This window comes from Hakea prostrata, unplaced genomic scaffold, assembly GCF_041222555.1.
Source record: "Hakea prostrata isolate BN-2017 unplaced genomic scaffold, UWA_Hpros_2 contig_201, whole genome shotgun sequence".
In the NCBI taxonomy this organism is placed as follows: Eukaryota; Viridiplantae; Streptophyta; class Magnoliopsida; order Proteales; family Proteaceae; genus Hakea; species Hakea prostrata.
The window spans coordinates 46,076-62,747 of NW_028291320.1; the positions used below are offsets into that span (position 1 = coordinate 46,076).

The 16,672-nt window shown below is 40.4% G+C and overlaps 2 pseudogenes; one reads left to right on the forward strand and one right to left on the reverse strand.

Moving 5' to 3' along the window:
• The first annotated feature begins 7,880 nt into the window (after window positions 1-7,880).
• Window positions 7,881-8,986, forward strand: LOC148998656 (protein DETOXIFICATION 40 pseudogene; annotated as a pseudogene).
• A 1,630-nt stretch (window positions 8,987-10,616) lies between these two features.
• Window positions 10,617-13,412, reverse strand: LOC148998657 (putative invertase inhibitor pseudogene; annotated as a pseudogene).
• Between the last annotated feature and the right edge of the window lie 3,260 nt (window positions 13,413-16,672).

Consider the following 16,672-nt stretch of genomic DNA (forward strand, 5'->3'; position numbering starts at 1 on the left):
AACAGGAGAATCTTCTAGATAATGCATAATATCTGGATCAGAAGGCGGAGGATCAATCTTATTTTTGGTCCAGTCAGGAGGAGGAAGGCCCAGTTTGGTAAATACTTCAGGATGGCAAACAACACTGTAGGGAGTTGTATCAAAATGAGGATCCTTCCTTAATATTGATTCCCATACTTCGTTCTTACCATCCCGGTGCCCCTGCAAGTTATAAGCATTCAGCATATCACCAAAGGGCTTATTGTGTAAATACTTGAAGACGCAGACTCTGCGAACATCAGTTGGAAGGGATTCGGGCAAAGGAACGACAGCCTGCCTTTGGGGTAAACGTTTCAGATCCTTTGGCTCTTGACTTTCCTACTCCTCGCTCCAGGTGCTGAATCTTTTCCCTGGCATCATCCAAGTCTGACCGAAGACGATCGATCACTGAATTCTTTTCTCCTGCAAACTCCCAAGCTAGTTTCCTAAGGCGAGCAATCTCAGTATCTTTAGCTTCAAAGATTTTCCAAAGCCTGGAAACTTCATTGCTCAATCTATTGAGCCTAGAGGCTGCTTCCACTTGGTTGTGGAAGTTACCAGTAAGACTCCTGCAAACAACTTCCGAGTTAAAAAGGAGCAGAAGAGTAATATTCAGAATCAAAAGATAATGAAGAAAGACTTACATCACCAGCGACTTCATAAAGACTTCATCTGGGAGTTTGGAAAGAACTGCGCTCTCAGAAGTTATTCGAGCAGCAGTGCACCATTCCAACGCTCTATCAAACTCGTTTGACACTAATTTGGGCGAAGGATGAGAAGGATGAGCTACATCAAGAGAAGGATGAGCTGCATCACTTGTCACCCGACGGCTCTTCCTGGTGGCAAAATCCTCCAACTCCAAAGGAGAGGAGGAGGATGCCAAACAAGCACTAGAATTGGAAATAGGAGTAGCACCTGTTGGGACCACACCTTCATCAGACGCCAACATAGTTGCCTCAGATGCCCGAAGAGTCTCCTTCAGGGGTGCACCAACGGTCTCTGCAGCAGGGGCGTCAGCAGCGCCATCGACAACGGAGTGATCAAGATCTTCCTGGGAAAGACGAGCGATCACTTCGGGCAGAAGAGGCGTAGGGATGGCATCAATAGAAACTATGGGAATCTAACTTGAAGATTCACCAACAGCAGTCGCCTTACGCTTGGAGGATTCACTAGCTGAAACCACCTCACTGGCCCCAACCACCGCCGACGGAACTATTTTCTTACAGGATTTCGCTCTAATAAAGTTCGAGTTGATCCTGGGAGCCACTATATAAACAGAAAACCCGTATCAGTACAGATATTCAACAATGAAAGAAAAGAGGGAAAACCCTAGTTCTCTATCAGCTATGAAAAACCTGATTAACTAAACCCCAAGTACTACTACTGTGCAGTTTACTCATGGAGAAAGGGGGAAAGAGATGAGTAATCAAAAAACTCACTTGTTCAGAAGTTGATAGAGTTATTGTTGGAGTACGAGGAATACGGAAGCAAGCAGGAGGATGGAATGTCGCTTTAGCAAATCTAACTTGCAGATAGCAGGATAGATGGAGGGTACCCACGAAGGCTTTAAATAGCCTCAGGTATTAAGACGACGGTTGAGAGCTAAAGACAACCAATGGCCCAGATCGAAATGACGCTTCGAAATCCGTAACAAGCAAGATCAATGGTCATAGGGAGGCCACATGGAAACATGTAGAGGCGAGCACCCGATGCAGGGATACCTCCAATCGTCGCACTGCCATTGTGATAATGGATGTATTACCGATTCATTGGAAACAATGAATGGTATACTAAAGCAAGGAAACGTTTGGACTTCGCGGATACTAGAAGGGAAACGTGCGGACTTTGCAGTAAATGAAGGAGTGGGGAAGATTAATGCATCTTTCCAAAACGTATCTTCATAATATCTCTACAAGATTATTATTCATTGAGGAATGTGAAGTTAAGTGATAAGTTTTATCATTTATATTTTATTCAAGACAAGATTTCAGCAGGAGACGAGGAAATAGTAAGGCCAACATGAAAAAGTAGTGTCTATTCATTAGCAAGGAGGTCAATCTTTAAAAAAAAAAAAAAGATAACTCCCTAAGCCTCTTCTTCATTGTTGCCCGAGGAGCCTTGGTCAGGAGGACTTTTCTCAGGATCCTGAGAAGAGCCTTCCTCAAGATTAACGTTGTCAGAGTCCTCTTTAGCAGCAGCTTGTGACTCGGCTTGTGACTTTTCCTCTGGAAGTGCCGGCTCGTCAGCCAGATATGCCTCATATTGTGGGTCAGCTGGAAAAGGGTCATCTTCTTCTCGAGCCCAGTCTGGGAGATCCATGCCTAATTTCCCGAAGACCTCTTTATGGCACACCTCACGAAAGGGAGCAGTATTGAAGGAAGGGATTGATGCGAGAATTCGCTCCCAAACATCAAACTGCCCCAAGCGATAAGCTTGGATGTTGTAGGCACCTAGCAGTTCGGAGAAAGGTACGTTGTTCAAGTACTTCCGAACACAATCTTTCCGAAGCTATGGCTTGATGTGCTCGGGCTTGCTGGGAATCGCCAACTTCAAGTATTCTTCGTTCTCTATACATTTAAATTCAAGTCTGTCACCAAACAACGTGGTAGCTTCTTTTTGCTTTTTCGCCTCACGCTCGGCAGCAACAGCACGAGCCTTCAAAGCATCAAGGGCCTCCTTGAGGGAGATCACTTCTTCCTCATGCTTTCTTTGCAACTCCTCGGCAGCTGCAGTCAGCCGGTCTATCTCAGAATTGGCTTTGGCCAAATTCTCTTCACAGGTCTGTAGCAAGGAGCTGTTGCGGCCAACCCGGCTCAATGCTTCCATGTGTTGATAGAAGCTCAACGCAGCATTCTTGGGAAGGCGGAAATTATCAGAAGAAGTCATGAGAAATTATGAAAAAATAAGTAAGCAAGAAGACCGGTACCTTGTGGATTGACTAACAAGGGCAACGTCATCCAGAGTTTCAAATTCCTGGCGATCAGAAGGAACAAGACTGAGGGAGCTCCACTCTGCAGCTTTCTCAGGATCCTGTGTCACCCTATCGGTCAACTTCAGGGTCCACTGAGGGGTGAAGACCTCCTCACAATCCGCATAATTTTTGGACTTTTTGTGGGAGGAAGCATCAACTGTATCATGCCTCCTTTTGGTTCGGGCGGAGGAGGAGACATTAGACCTCTCCACCATTGGCTTCTTCCCTTTACCCGAAGCATCAGCCACGGGCCTGATATTCCTGATACCCCTATAAGAGGGGTCGGGAGAGGGAACAGAAGCCTCTTGATCAACGGTCAAGGCTCTAGGCAATCGTTGCTCGGCTGTCACAACGGCCCGAGCAGCCTTCACTCGCAGGTTCTCGGGGTTCATTCTTGGAGGCACTGCAAAGAAGAGAAAAAGTCAGAATTGAAGACGTACCACTTCAGTAAAATTAAAAGATGATGGTTAGAAGCTCACAATGAGCCAAGCCCCAGTACTGAAGAATGGAGTTATACTCCACCTCAAGTCCATGTATCTCTTGATACCATGGAATGGATTTGATCTTCTTGATGGCCGCCTCGTCTTCTTTTGATAAGGAAGGCCTCGGTTATTCTCAGAAGAAGAAGTGCACCGCCTCCAGACGGTCGGGAAGTTAAGATCTGAGGGAGGCGCTCAACAGAAAAAGTATCGTTCGCACCATCTTTTGTGGTTAGAAGGGCAAGTTCCTTTGACAAGGATGCTGCCCCTCCAGTCAAGTTCAGCCTTATTGCGTTTGGACAGAAAAACCCATCCGGGAGGATGGGAGATAGAAAGAAAATGAAAATGCACAAAGAGAGAAAGAGATGGCGTAATGCCAAGTTCAAAACACAAATCAAAGAAGCCGACGATGAGATGCCAGCTATTGGGAAGGAGCATCCCGGGACAAATGTCCCAATGATTCAGAACTGCGGAGAATAAAGGATTGAAAAAGGGAAAGCGAACCCCGCTTTCAAGTGCATCTATGTACAGAGAAAATTCACCCGAAAGGGTTGAATCAACCCTCTCATCAGGATGGGGAGCCCTAACCTGATAAGAGGAAGGAAAATCAAAATCTTGGATTGCTAAAAGAAGGGTTTGCTCCTTGAAAATGGAGGGAACAGAGCCAGGTCCGCCATTGGACCTAGAAGTTTGAGGCTGCCTAGAAGACTCGGCAGTTACCCTAGAAGTCTTGGAAATTCCAGACTCAGGGAGGACAGAAGGAGTTTCGGTTTTTCTCTCTAAACCTTTTTGAGAAACTTCAGCAAACTCGCGCCAGAGGACAGTTAGGGTTTTGTTATCACTATCCGATTGTTCGGAAGGAGGAGAAGCAAAAGCTTCATTACCACTACTATTACTAACACTGTATACTAGAGAAACCCTATTTTTCGCCATTACTTGTTTCAGTAAGGTACAAAAAGAAAAAGACCAGTAAACTTACTGATTTAGTGAGGCAAAAGCTTGAGAGCAGGAAGGCGCGAAGCAGACGACAAAGGTTCAAATTCCAGACAGGAAGAATGAAACCTACGAAGACAACGAACCGCTTTTAAAAGCACCGGCACGAGTGTTCAGGAATCTGAACGATCGAGATTGATTCAAAATCAACGATCGAGATTAGAAGACGTTTTGAAAGTTTGAACTCACGAATCCGAAACAGGCGTTTGGAAACCGTCGTTTGGATTACGTGAGCCAAGATAGATCGACTGCAAGGAGACACGTGGCCTTACCCTCACAACGCTCGAGGAAAAGTGACCACCGCATTAAATGTGATATGACATTTAATGGAAAACGCAGAGACTATTGTCTGACGAAGAACACAGTTAAAAACCAAGCCCTCGGGATCGACCGAACACTTGGTATGGGGGGCTCGTGATATGGAGAAAATATGATCGAACCGGGTTCATACCTGGTTCGACCCTTGACCCCGGTCGAGACAGAGGGAATCGACTCGCTCCCGAGCGAACCGGATCCAGAAGATGGCTTGCTGAGGAAGAAAACTTATTCAGCTACAAGCACGCCCTAATTCAACTTATGAATTAGGTTAATTACCCTAATGATGGCAGACTCAAATTGACGGCTGCAACTAATCATTATCGAAGGGATAATCATCGCATAACCTAAAGGTTATCTCAGGAGTTCTCTACTAGTCCAAACTAGTAGAAGTCTATCGCTCAACGGATCTAACTGTTAAGATCCAACGACTACCCGAAGAAGGCTCAAGTGCATCCAACGAAGGAGATTCGAAGGTACACTCTATATAAACCTCACTGCCATACGAGGTGGGGGACAGAGACTGAGACTGAGACTGAGACTCAGATTCAGATACATACTGGTAGACGTAAACTATCAGAGGCTTACGATCTAGATCACCTTTCCCAGTTCTTTATTCCTTAGCTCTGTGCTTCTAGCAGAGCTTTTTGTGATTAAGTTCATCAACTGACTTAGCCTTCGGAGGTGGACTCCCGACCCCCGTGGTCGGGCCACATCTGACGCTTTCGTTTTGCAGGTCATCACGAGGAGATCTAAGGGCTGAGCAGATTTTGGACGCATCACCTTGTATTGAGATTGTGTTTATAATTTTAATTTTTTTTAAAAGTTGATGATTATTAATGTTGTTCCACTGTATGTTACGTTAAGTGATGATGGATGAGAATTATGAAGATCCTGATTATGCTAATGCTTTGGAACATGAGCACCAAAGCGACGATGACCATGGTACGGTTGCGTCCTCTTAAGGTACAATATTTGATTTTCACTTTTCAATTTCAAGCATACTTAAAATGATTATTGTAACTTGAACTGGGTTGGACACTAATATTGTTGTCATATTTTTCAAATGTAGGGCATAAAAGAAGGCGAGGGGGTACCACTGGCAAAAAATCAATGAAAGGGTCGAGAAGAAAGATGTAAGTCTAGATCAAGACAAAGTTATGGTTCGGTAAATAATAGTGAGACGTCTACGTACATAGGGATACTCGCTAAGGATCCAATCAGGTTACCATTGAACTATCCAAATTGGAGAAAGGTTCCATTACATCACAAATTAGATGTGTGGGCCAGACTTAAGGTACAATGACATCCTTTATTATCTTATTTATGTTATTAATTCATGGGGTTTGACATCTACTAATGTATCTTCTTTATTAGGATAAATTTAATGTGTCAGATGAAGGTCGACTCATTTTTTTAATGAAGTTAGACCATGCATGACAGGATTTTAAGGTAAAATTATTGAGAGAGACAAACGAAAAATACCCAAACATTTATGATGTTTCTCGTCCTACTAGTCAAATAGAGGTCCCAGCAAATCAATGGGAGTACCTCAAAATTAGGTGGACGTCTGAAGAGTGAAATGTATACAATTTTTTAATAGAATTCTATTTTTACTTTATCCATTTACTTATAAAATATATGACAATCATGAGTTTGATGTATGGTAGGAAATATCTGCAAAGAATAAAAGCAGCAGAGAAAAACAAAATATATCTCATACAATTGGTCGGAAGAGTTTTATACAACTTGCACATGAGAAAGTAAGTTTCTTATTTACATCTTGTGAATATTCAATAATATCATCAATAGATGTGAATTCATTTTCCCTTTTGTCATGTTTGGTTGTTTAGAGAACTCACAAAATTAAAGATGGTAGCTTCATAAATTCGGCTGCTAGAGAGATTGTTGTATGATCTTTTGTTTCAATTAAAATTAGTTTATAAAGAATACCTAATATTTTCTATCCTTGTATAGACTAACTTATTTATATTTTTTTTATAGGAAAAACTTGATAATTAATTAGAGAAACAACTTCCAGAGGTAAGAGACACTCTTGCTGCCCAAGACAATGCTTTTGAAGTAGTCATTGGGAAGGAATGTCTAGGGCGAATTCGTGGTGTAGGTGTAGGAGTCACACTTACTAGTCGTCACCTCACTCAGAAAGACAATGAGATGCGATTGGAAAGAGAACAAAGTCAGCAAAAAATTGAAGAGTTGATGAATGAGATCATAGACATCAAACATGAATTAGTGGAGGGAAAAAAAGCCTTTAGTGAACTTCAGCTTTAATGACCCAATTAACTCAACTTGTAATGGATAAGATTGGTTCACAAGGTTCAACTCACTTATATAAGTCTGAAATGCTTTTATGAATTTTATTTGTTTCTTTATGTTATAATTATTGACATTTTATTTGTGCAGCTGATAATGGAAGCCGTTGAGGTCCTTGCTAGACTTGGACTGCGGAATCCACAGAAATTTAAAGGTTATTTGCATCTACCTTATGATACTCTATTGTTTTTGTTAATATTATTTGCATTTTGCATCATGCCACCTCTTCCTTCTCTTGGTTCTAGAATTCTTCTTAGATTCCCTTCAATTTAGTTCAAAGTTAGATATCAGTTATCATTTCTTTTATAACCTGCAATAACCCTTTTTTCACCACTTTAGTCTTTAGATCATCACAGGTTTACCCAACATAAATTACTTCATTCTGAGATTTGGTAACCAACCCCTTAACTGATCGCTGCTACTTCCCTCTCCAATCTGGTTTTCAGATTAGACTTGTCTCCATCATATTCTAGTACACACCTTTTGTTTTCCCATGTTCTGCATAACATACCCATCAAACTAAATCTTATCTTAAATTTGTAAAGGCCTGATTCCTGAATTCACCCAACCAAGGTTCAACTTCCAAGCCAATTAGGCCACTCTCGCTCAAGACATCAGATTTTCGCAATTCTGCTTTACACCTCTTCAGTTCCTTCTGTCTTTCTATAAATGGTGTCTGCTGTTATAAGCCGTTGACTCACATAAGGTTCATGTTTGAATCTTTTTATTCTTCAAATTTCCTTCTCTGAATAGAAATCGTCTCCTCCAACATGGAAGGTGTTCACCAACAAGATCAAGAAGAAATACATCAACCTCTCCTTAATTTAGAAAGCAATAAATCTCTACCAAAATCGCCACTACCATCAATACCAAGAACATCATCAAAGCCTAGTCATCAACCAAGTGATCAATTAGAGAGACTATTCAGTGACACACAACTACCACAGTTGAAGCGTCTCCAATTGGCCACTTCAATCGAACTGAAACTCCTCTTCCACCTTGCTGTCCCTATTGTGGCTGTTTACATGGTTAACTATTTCATGTCCATGTCTACCCAGATCACCTCACGCCATCTTGGCAACCTTGAACTTGCTGCTACTTCACTTGGCAACACAGGAATTCATGTCCTCACCTATGGCCTCATGGTATATATGTATAAATTCACACAAATTTCTGAGTTCTCTGTTTCTTATAGATAGAAAAAACTGCATAATAAGTGTTGATTGGAACAGCTAGGAATGGGAAGTGCAGTGGAGACATTATGTCGACAAGCGTATGGAGCTTCGAAGTATGAAATGTTGGGAATCTACATGCAAAAATCAACAAGTCTTCTCCTGGCAACTGGGATTCCTCTCATGATGATTTACATTTTCTCCAAGCCTATCTTGATCCTTATAGGTTCAATTTCCCATGATTGCATCTGCTGCAGCGGTTTTCGTCTATGGATTAATTCCATAGATATTCGCTTATGCAGCCAATTTCCCTATCCAGAAGTTCCTGCAAGCACAGAGCAGCATAGTTACTCCTAGTGTTTACATATCCACTGCAACACTAGCTCTGCATCTCTTACTGAGTTGGCTTGCAGTTTACAGGGTGGGGATTTTAGGGGCTTCGTTGGTGTAAAGTTTTTCATGGCGGTTGATTGTGGTAGTTCAGTTTGTATATATTATGACGAGTGAGAGATGTAAGAACACATGGAAAGGGTTTACAGTGCAAGCTTTTTCTGAGTTGCCAGAGGCTTTCATCTGCTGTGATGCTTTGCTCGGAGACTTGGTATATGCAGATACTTGTTATTCTTGCTGGTTTGATGGAAAACCCTGAAGTTGCTTTGGATTCAGCTTCCAAGCCAATTAGACCAATCTCTCAAGACATTTGATCTTGCTGCTCTGTGTACTGAAGCTGCCCTACAATGTATCAGAGAAAATATGGATGTTATTGATTTGGGAGATGAACCCATTGATGCTGAGATACTAAACTCTATGGTTTTATATCATGAGTTTATTGAGTTTCTATTTGATACTTTTTATTTTTTTATTTTTTATTTTTTTATCCCTATCCCCACATTTTGATTAGTCTTATAACTACCATTTGTAATTCTTTGATTGGATGGAGGGAGGATTGATTATAGTGAGTTTTCTTTATTAGATAATCCAATGGTATGGTTTTTGGTCCAGCATTAGAATATGGCTTCCTGGAACAATTTTTTTTTTATTAATAAAATTTATCCCAGCGTTTTATAAATGCCAACATAAGTGACATATGACGACGTTTATAAGAACTATCAGAAAATAAAATGAATTCTTATGTCTACGTCGGTGTTTCAAAAATGCTGCAAAACCACTATTAATGGCGGCATTTTTAAAATGCCGCAAAAAACACATAGAACACTACTAACAGCGGCATTTCAAAATTGCTGCAATAAAGCTTTTGCGTACAGCGGCGTTTCTAAAACACCGCAAAAAACTAATAACAACGTTTCAAAAAAAATGCCAGGAATATAATGGCACTTAATGTTCTATCTACAGTGGCGTTTTTAAAACGCCGCAAAGTACTAATAACAGTGTTTCCAAAAAAACGCCGGGAATACAATGGCACTTTCTACGGCATTTGTTAAATGCCACAAACATGATAAATGGCAGCGTTTTGTATAAATGCCGGCAAATAGAACACTATAATAGCGTTTCCTAAATGCCGATAAACGTGTCGTCATAAGTCACCATCACCGGCATTTGCATTTAGTGTCACTGTAACAATACGATGGTGCCTTTGCCGGTGTTTTTTGCGGCATTTTTTAAGTGCCGGGAAAGTTTAGACTTATGGAAACGCCGCTATAGGACCGTTTTCTTGTAGTGGATCTTTATTTACTCTTACTTCCCTTTCAAAAGTTTAACCTCTAATTCACCTAAAAAAATGAGTTATATATTATCTCTTCTTCTCCTGTGATGTGATTGTGTGATCGGACTCCTATGCTAAAAAGTCATATAAACAATATACTATACTTTTGCATGTCAATCCTACAATACAAATGGCTATACATGCATGATGAGGATAATTCCTTTTACATTACGTGAAAGAAAACTGGATGAATACTATGAAAGAGTTGGCCCTTTGACAACGACCAGTGTCTTTTAGTGAAGATGTCAGGGCTCAATTCTTCATAGTGGTACATTTAAAAACCGGCAATGGAGGAGTAGTAGGATGGTTAGGAACCCGCTTCTCAGTGGAGAGGTCATGGGTTCAACTCCTACCGGCGGCATATGTAATATCCCTATCCCTATATATAAAAAGCGCCTTTGTACCCAAAAAAAAAAAAACATTTAAAAACTACCCTGATGATGTAATGGAGGTTCGTGCTAGCTGACCTAAATAAACCTCATAACCAGAAGAAGAAGAAAAAATAGATCAATTTATTAAAGGATAAATCATATACAATTGCATTATATTAATTATGTAAAAAATAAATAAAAAAATAATCAACTTAACTAAATATCACATTGAAATAGGATTCAAACTAGGAAAGTTCCCCGAAGCAAAAAGTTGGTAATACTTAGTGCAATTGCAGATAGTTGTTTGAAAGCAGCATTCTCTACCGACAATGGTGATTTCAAACCAGGCTTCTCCTTAAACCCATCTTCACAATTTGAAGATGCATCTAACACAGAACTCATTTTGATATTCGCTGAGCTATAATCCTTAGATTTGAATGCAGTGACTGCTTCATCTATTTTAGATTTCGCATCAGAGTACTACGTTTTACAATCCTGTAACCTTGCTTTGACATCCAAACTGAATCCTCCACCATTCAAAAGCTTATCAATCTGTGAACCAATCTTCGTGGCATTCTTTTTCGTTAAACTGAAGGAGATAAACCCTAATCCTTGAAGACTTGCACTATGGCTCTTGCGATTTTTTCCAAGAGCTGCAAAACAGAAGCCATAATTAATATTCTTGTCACCTTGAGCAGCTTTCTGACATGTTGTATTGACGATATCAGCATCAACTACGGCAAGAAATAAAGTGAGAACAAATAAGAAAGCCAAAGAAGACTTCATTTTGTTTGTTTCTTCAACTTTAATTATCTTTTATAAAGATGATAACCAAGATTATTTATACTGCTAAGATCTAAAACAAGTTGGTCCAGCAAAGCAGTTGCATGTAACCTCGCCTAGTTACCTTTTAATAGAAAGTGATTCAAAGATATCTATTGTCCAAAGACAACATCGACCCAACCATATTACTGGAAGTATTGTTGCAGTTGTCGGAAAAAATCATCGATAGGTCTAGGATTTAATATTGGGGGAGCTCAATAGATTTTCTATCCATTTTTTTTATCTTTAAAATTTTTTCTTCAACAAGGGGGCAAGCAAGCGCACATATTTCACACATGAAAAGAGGCAAGATGATTTAAGAAAAATACAAAATACAAAGGGTCAAAGGGGAAATTTAAAAAAAAGGGCAAACGGGGGCACAGGCCGAAGCTTGGTCCAAGGGCAGCTCTGCCCTTGGACACCTTGGCCTAATCCAATGGAACTCTTAACACAATGACCTGATGCCAAGAATTTTTTTTTTGGGGGTAAAAGATCAATTGTATTAAAAGAATTAAAAAAAAAAAAAAAAAAAAAGAACATACAACATGTATGTATATATAAAATCAATTCACTCAAAAGCAGTGAGCTACAATCAACTTAGTCAGAGAATTTGAATCGAGGTTAACCCAATGCATCCTCCCATATCTCTTATACAATCCCTACTGGTTAAGATTGAATTGGAATAAGTAGACAGTAATGCCTTAATTTGCAGCTGATGCGTCTAAAATCTGCTCAGCCCTTAGATCTCCTGTAGATGACCTGCAAAAAAGAACGTCAAATGTGGCCCAACTGCTGGGGTCGGGAGTCCACCTCCAAAGGCTAAGTCGGTTGATGAACTGATCATAAACGGCTCTGCTTGAGCACAGAGCTAAAGAATGAATGATGAGAATACGATTCAAATTGTATGTATTTCTATCTCCCTTCCTACCTTGTGAGTAGGTGATGTCTTATATAGTGTGTACCTTCGAATCTCCTTCGTTGGATGTATTTGAGCCTTCTTCGTATAGCCGTCATCAGATCTTAAAGAATAGATCCGTTTGAGGTTTGGCTAATAGATAACTCCTTCGATAATATGATCGTTATATGGTAGTTATCCATATGATAACGATCGGTATCTTGCGCAAATGTTGCTAACCGTCTCCTTGATGATTAGTCCATTCCGATTATAACGGATTCAGGCGTATCTGTTGACTGAGTTAGTTTACTTCCTCCACAAGCTACCTTTTGACCCCGGCCAGCTCAAAAGTGAGTCAATTCTTTTCATCCTAACCGGAGTTGAGGGTCAAACCAAGGATGAACCCGATTCGATTATATTTTCTCCGTATCATGAGCCCCCAAGACCATGCCTTCAGGCAATTCCGAGGGCTTGGTTTTGAACTTGGTAAGATGTCGAACAAGGGCTTTGCATAATCCTCAGCTTATTAAATGTCGTATCACATTTTAATGCAGTTGTATCCCTTTTTCCTCAAGCATCGTAAATATTTTCATTTTTTGTGGGGGTGACGCCACGTGTCCCCTGCAACTGAAATCATCATCTCTCACGAAATCAAAACGATGATTTCTGAACACCTGTTTTTGATTCGTGAGTTCAAACTTTCAAACCGTTTTCAAATCACTATCGTTGATGTTGAATCCATCTCGATCATACACGTCCTCGATCATCCATGTGAGTGCTTAAAAGCGGTTCGTTGTCTTCGTAGGTTTCATTCTCTTTGTCTGGAATTTTGAAACTTCATCGTCTTCTTCGCGCTCTAACGATCTTCTCACTTTTAAGCATTCTACTTCAATGATTCAGTAAGTCTACTGACTCTTTTGTAACCTTTACATCTGTCTCCGTTTTTCTTTTTTTGTTAAAAACCACAACCCGACCTTTACAATAATGGAAGGCGGTAGGATTTCTTCTGAAATTCCTTCTGAACATAGCGTCGATAAGGGCGACTTTGGTGATGAGGCCTTTGCTTCTGTCCCTCCTGAGCAGTCAGTTAGTGACAAGAAAACCTTAACTGCTATTTGGCATGACTTCGAAGCAGTTAGCCAATAGAAAAGAGCAGAAGAAAGTGTTGAGGCTCCTTCTACGCTTCCTGAGTCTGGACCATCTAGAACTCCAAAGGCGACTGCCGAACCCTTTGGGCAGTCCAAACAACCTATCAAGTTGACCGATGAACCGGGTTTTGTTCCCTCCTCCTTTACTGAGGAGAAACTTCCTTCGGCCATCGAACGCTTCGACTTTCCCTCTTCATACCACCTTAGAGCCCCCACTCTTGATGAGAGGGTTAATTCAATCCTTCCTAGCGAATTTTCCCTGTTTATAGGTACTTTGGAAAGCGGAGATTGCTTTCCTTTTTTCAATACTTTGTTTTCTGCCATTCTAAATCACTGGGAGATTTGTCCTGGCATGCTCCTTCCCAATAGCTGGCATCTCATCGTCGACTTTCTGGGTTTATGTTTCGAACTTGGCGCACACCTCTTCCTCTTTTTGTACATTTTCATGTCTTGTCTTTTTCCCACCCTCCTGGATGGGTTGTTCTTTCCAAGTGCAACAAAGTTGAGCTTGACTGGTCGGGCAGCATTCTTGCCAGGGAAACCTACCCTTCCAATCATAAGGGTGGCGTAAGCAGTATTTCATCTGCCGAGCGCCTCAATCAGACCTTAACTTTCCGACCACCTGGAAACTATACACTTCATATTCTGAGGGCAACCGGGTCTCTCCACTATCCAAGGAAGACAGAGCAACTTTCAGGAAGATCAAGTCAATTCCATGGTATCAAGAGATACATGGTTATGAGATGGAATATGCCCCCATTCTTCAATACTGGGGGCTGGCTCGATGTGAGCTTTCTAACTGTCACATTTCATCTTTCTTGAGTGTACTGCAACCTTATTCAACTTTTTGACTTTAGTCCTTCTTTTCAGTGCCTCCAAGAATTAATCAAGACAAACTTCGGGTGAAGGCTGCCAAGGTCGTTGTGACTGCAGAGCAACGATCTCCTCGAGCATTGACTGCAGACCATGTGTCACATCCTCCCAGCCGGTACCCTAATTGGCATACCCGAGAGTGTGATCCACAGCCCGAAGATCAGGTATCGAGTAATCAACCTCCCACATAAACAATAACATAATCATGAACAATAATAATCGATGTGCAAAAGATAAACCATAGATCCAAATAAGGAAAGAATGAATCATATATAAATCAGAGTGTCTAAATCAAATAAGTAAAGTGAGGCGAAATCCCACTCTACAACCAGCGGAAATGTAGTTCTAAAAGAGAAGAAACAGAATGAAATCTAATCCCAATAGCAGGTACAATAGGTAACTAAATTGTTCTCAATCTTATAGACAATATCCCTATAAGTATAAATCTCATAAATGGCACAAGGGCGCTTCCACTCTATGGTCGGACTAAGCATCGTACGGAGCATAACCACTCGCGGAATCTTCAGTGTAACTGTCGTAACCGCAATCACTTTCCTGAAGATATGCCTCTTCTCCTTGCACTTCTTCATACGAGCAGCCATGATACTCAGAACCTGTAGAGAAGTCTAAAAACATTGTACAAAAGGAATGAGTTTCAAAGAAACTCAGTAAGGCAGTTAAATCCATAATAACATAAATGGCAGGATTATAAAACAAACATAAATGCAATATGGTATGAGACAAACAATGAATGTATGAATCTAACTCTATGTATGCTGGTCTCTAATGACAGACATGCTTTAAGTCATAGCACCGTACTTCTTTAGGAAAGTCTCATTCACTCATCATCAGTTGGTAATGGGTCCTTCATCCCTCAGGATATTCCATGGCTGGGGTATAGGTCACCACTCTCTCACATCACCATTGGTCTAAGTACCGGCGCATGTCAGGGTTAAAGCCTAGCCAAATGCAAGTCTTCTACTCAGCTACATCAAGTCAGATCCAGATACGTCCATTCCTCGCCCCTAGCGATCCTTTCCGGTATCCTTCACACTAGAGTCCTCATAGTCCCTGACTATGAACTCATCAACCCTATTGGTTATCCACATATGGTAAATGGGAAGCTCTCACGTCCTCTCACGGGTTGGTTACCGGTCTTAAGCGCCCGTGAGCCCAAGTCTAACCATATGCAACCCTACCAATAAATGGTCCCCACAATGTGATTCCTGTCCTCTCAAGGGTTGGTTACCGGTCTTGAGGGCCCATGAATCCCCATTGCTACCACGGGTCGTTCGGTCTCAATACCCCTCCGATTAGGGTCTAACATAACGGGACATCCTAGCCAAACACTACTAGACAGTCCTAAATATGTCATCCAACAGTTTAGGAAGGTGTCCAAAGGGCATCTCCGGAAACATCCCATAATATTCCCGTAGTAGTCCTATGACAGAAGTGTCAAAAGGAACACCTCTCCTTTCCAAACCATACTTAAGCATACACAAGCATCAATCCATAACATCACATATATGGTAACTTCATATATGGAAAGAAATCAATAATTACATTCAACTTGTGTATAACTGGTAAGTAAATCATACATGAGTCAATTTAATATAAACAAGTAATGCTACTGATATCAAGACAGTACCACAGTAGTATAACATTATAAGAATCTAATTAAAGAAATAAATTAACAAGATTCAAATATAGAAACTAAGATATGCAATTTATGTTTTTAAGGAAGTAACCATCCTTACCTTTTATAACTTGCAAAGGAATCTTAAGAAATCAAGTAAGATCTTGACAAACTTGAGAAGAAGGTCCTAGACAAGTGTATACAACATATTAGGAAAGATCCCTAAAAGAAAAGATATCAAAACATCCAAAACAGACCAAATCTGGAGTTGCTGTACTCATTGGTCGATTGGATTGGTCTATTGTCCCAGTCGACCAATCAGTCGACCAACGGAGACAGTGGCCTACAAAATCAGAGTTTTAAGACTAAAGAACCGAATTTGGTGGTTCAAAAGGGTACTAAACAAGGGGTAAACTACATTGGTAGTATCCTAACATATAGAGGACCTCAAAACACTAATCGAATCAAGTTTTCAAGTTACAAATTAGGAAACAACAAGTTACCATAATTAGATTAATCATGGTTCTTGAAGAATTCAAGATACAAATCATAGACAAGAACAATAGGAGAATGAATCATTGATTTTGATAAAGATATCATGGAAGGCATACTTAGATCTTCAAGAAAATAGATCTAAGAACATGAATCTAAATAAGGAAACAAAACTTACCATAGATGTATCAGTCATGATTCTTGAAGAAAGCATGGTATGATAGAGGAGAAACAACTAGAGATTGATAGATCATGGATTATGTAAAGAAAACACAGCGATTGACTACTAATATGATCAATATAATAGATCTAAAAACATCAGAATTTAAATCAAAGATAAACGAAGACGAGATCATGATTTAGATCATGATTCCTTCAAAAGCTTGCAATGATCATGATTACGGACATTGCTTTAGCCTTTAATCCTTAG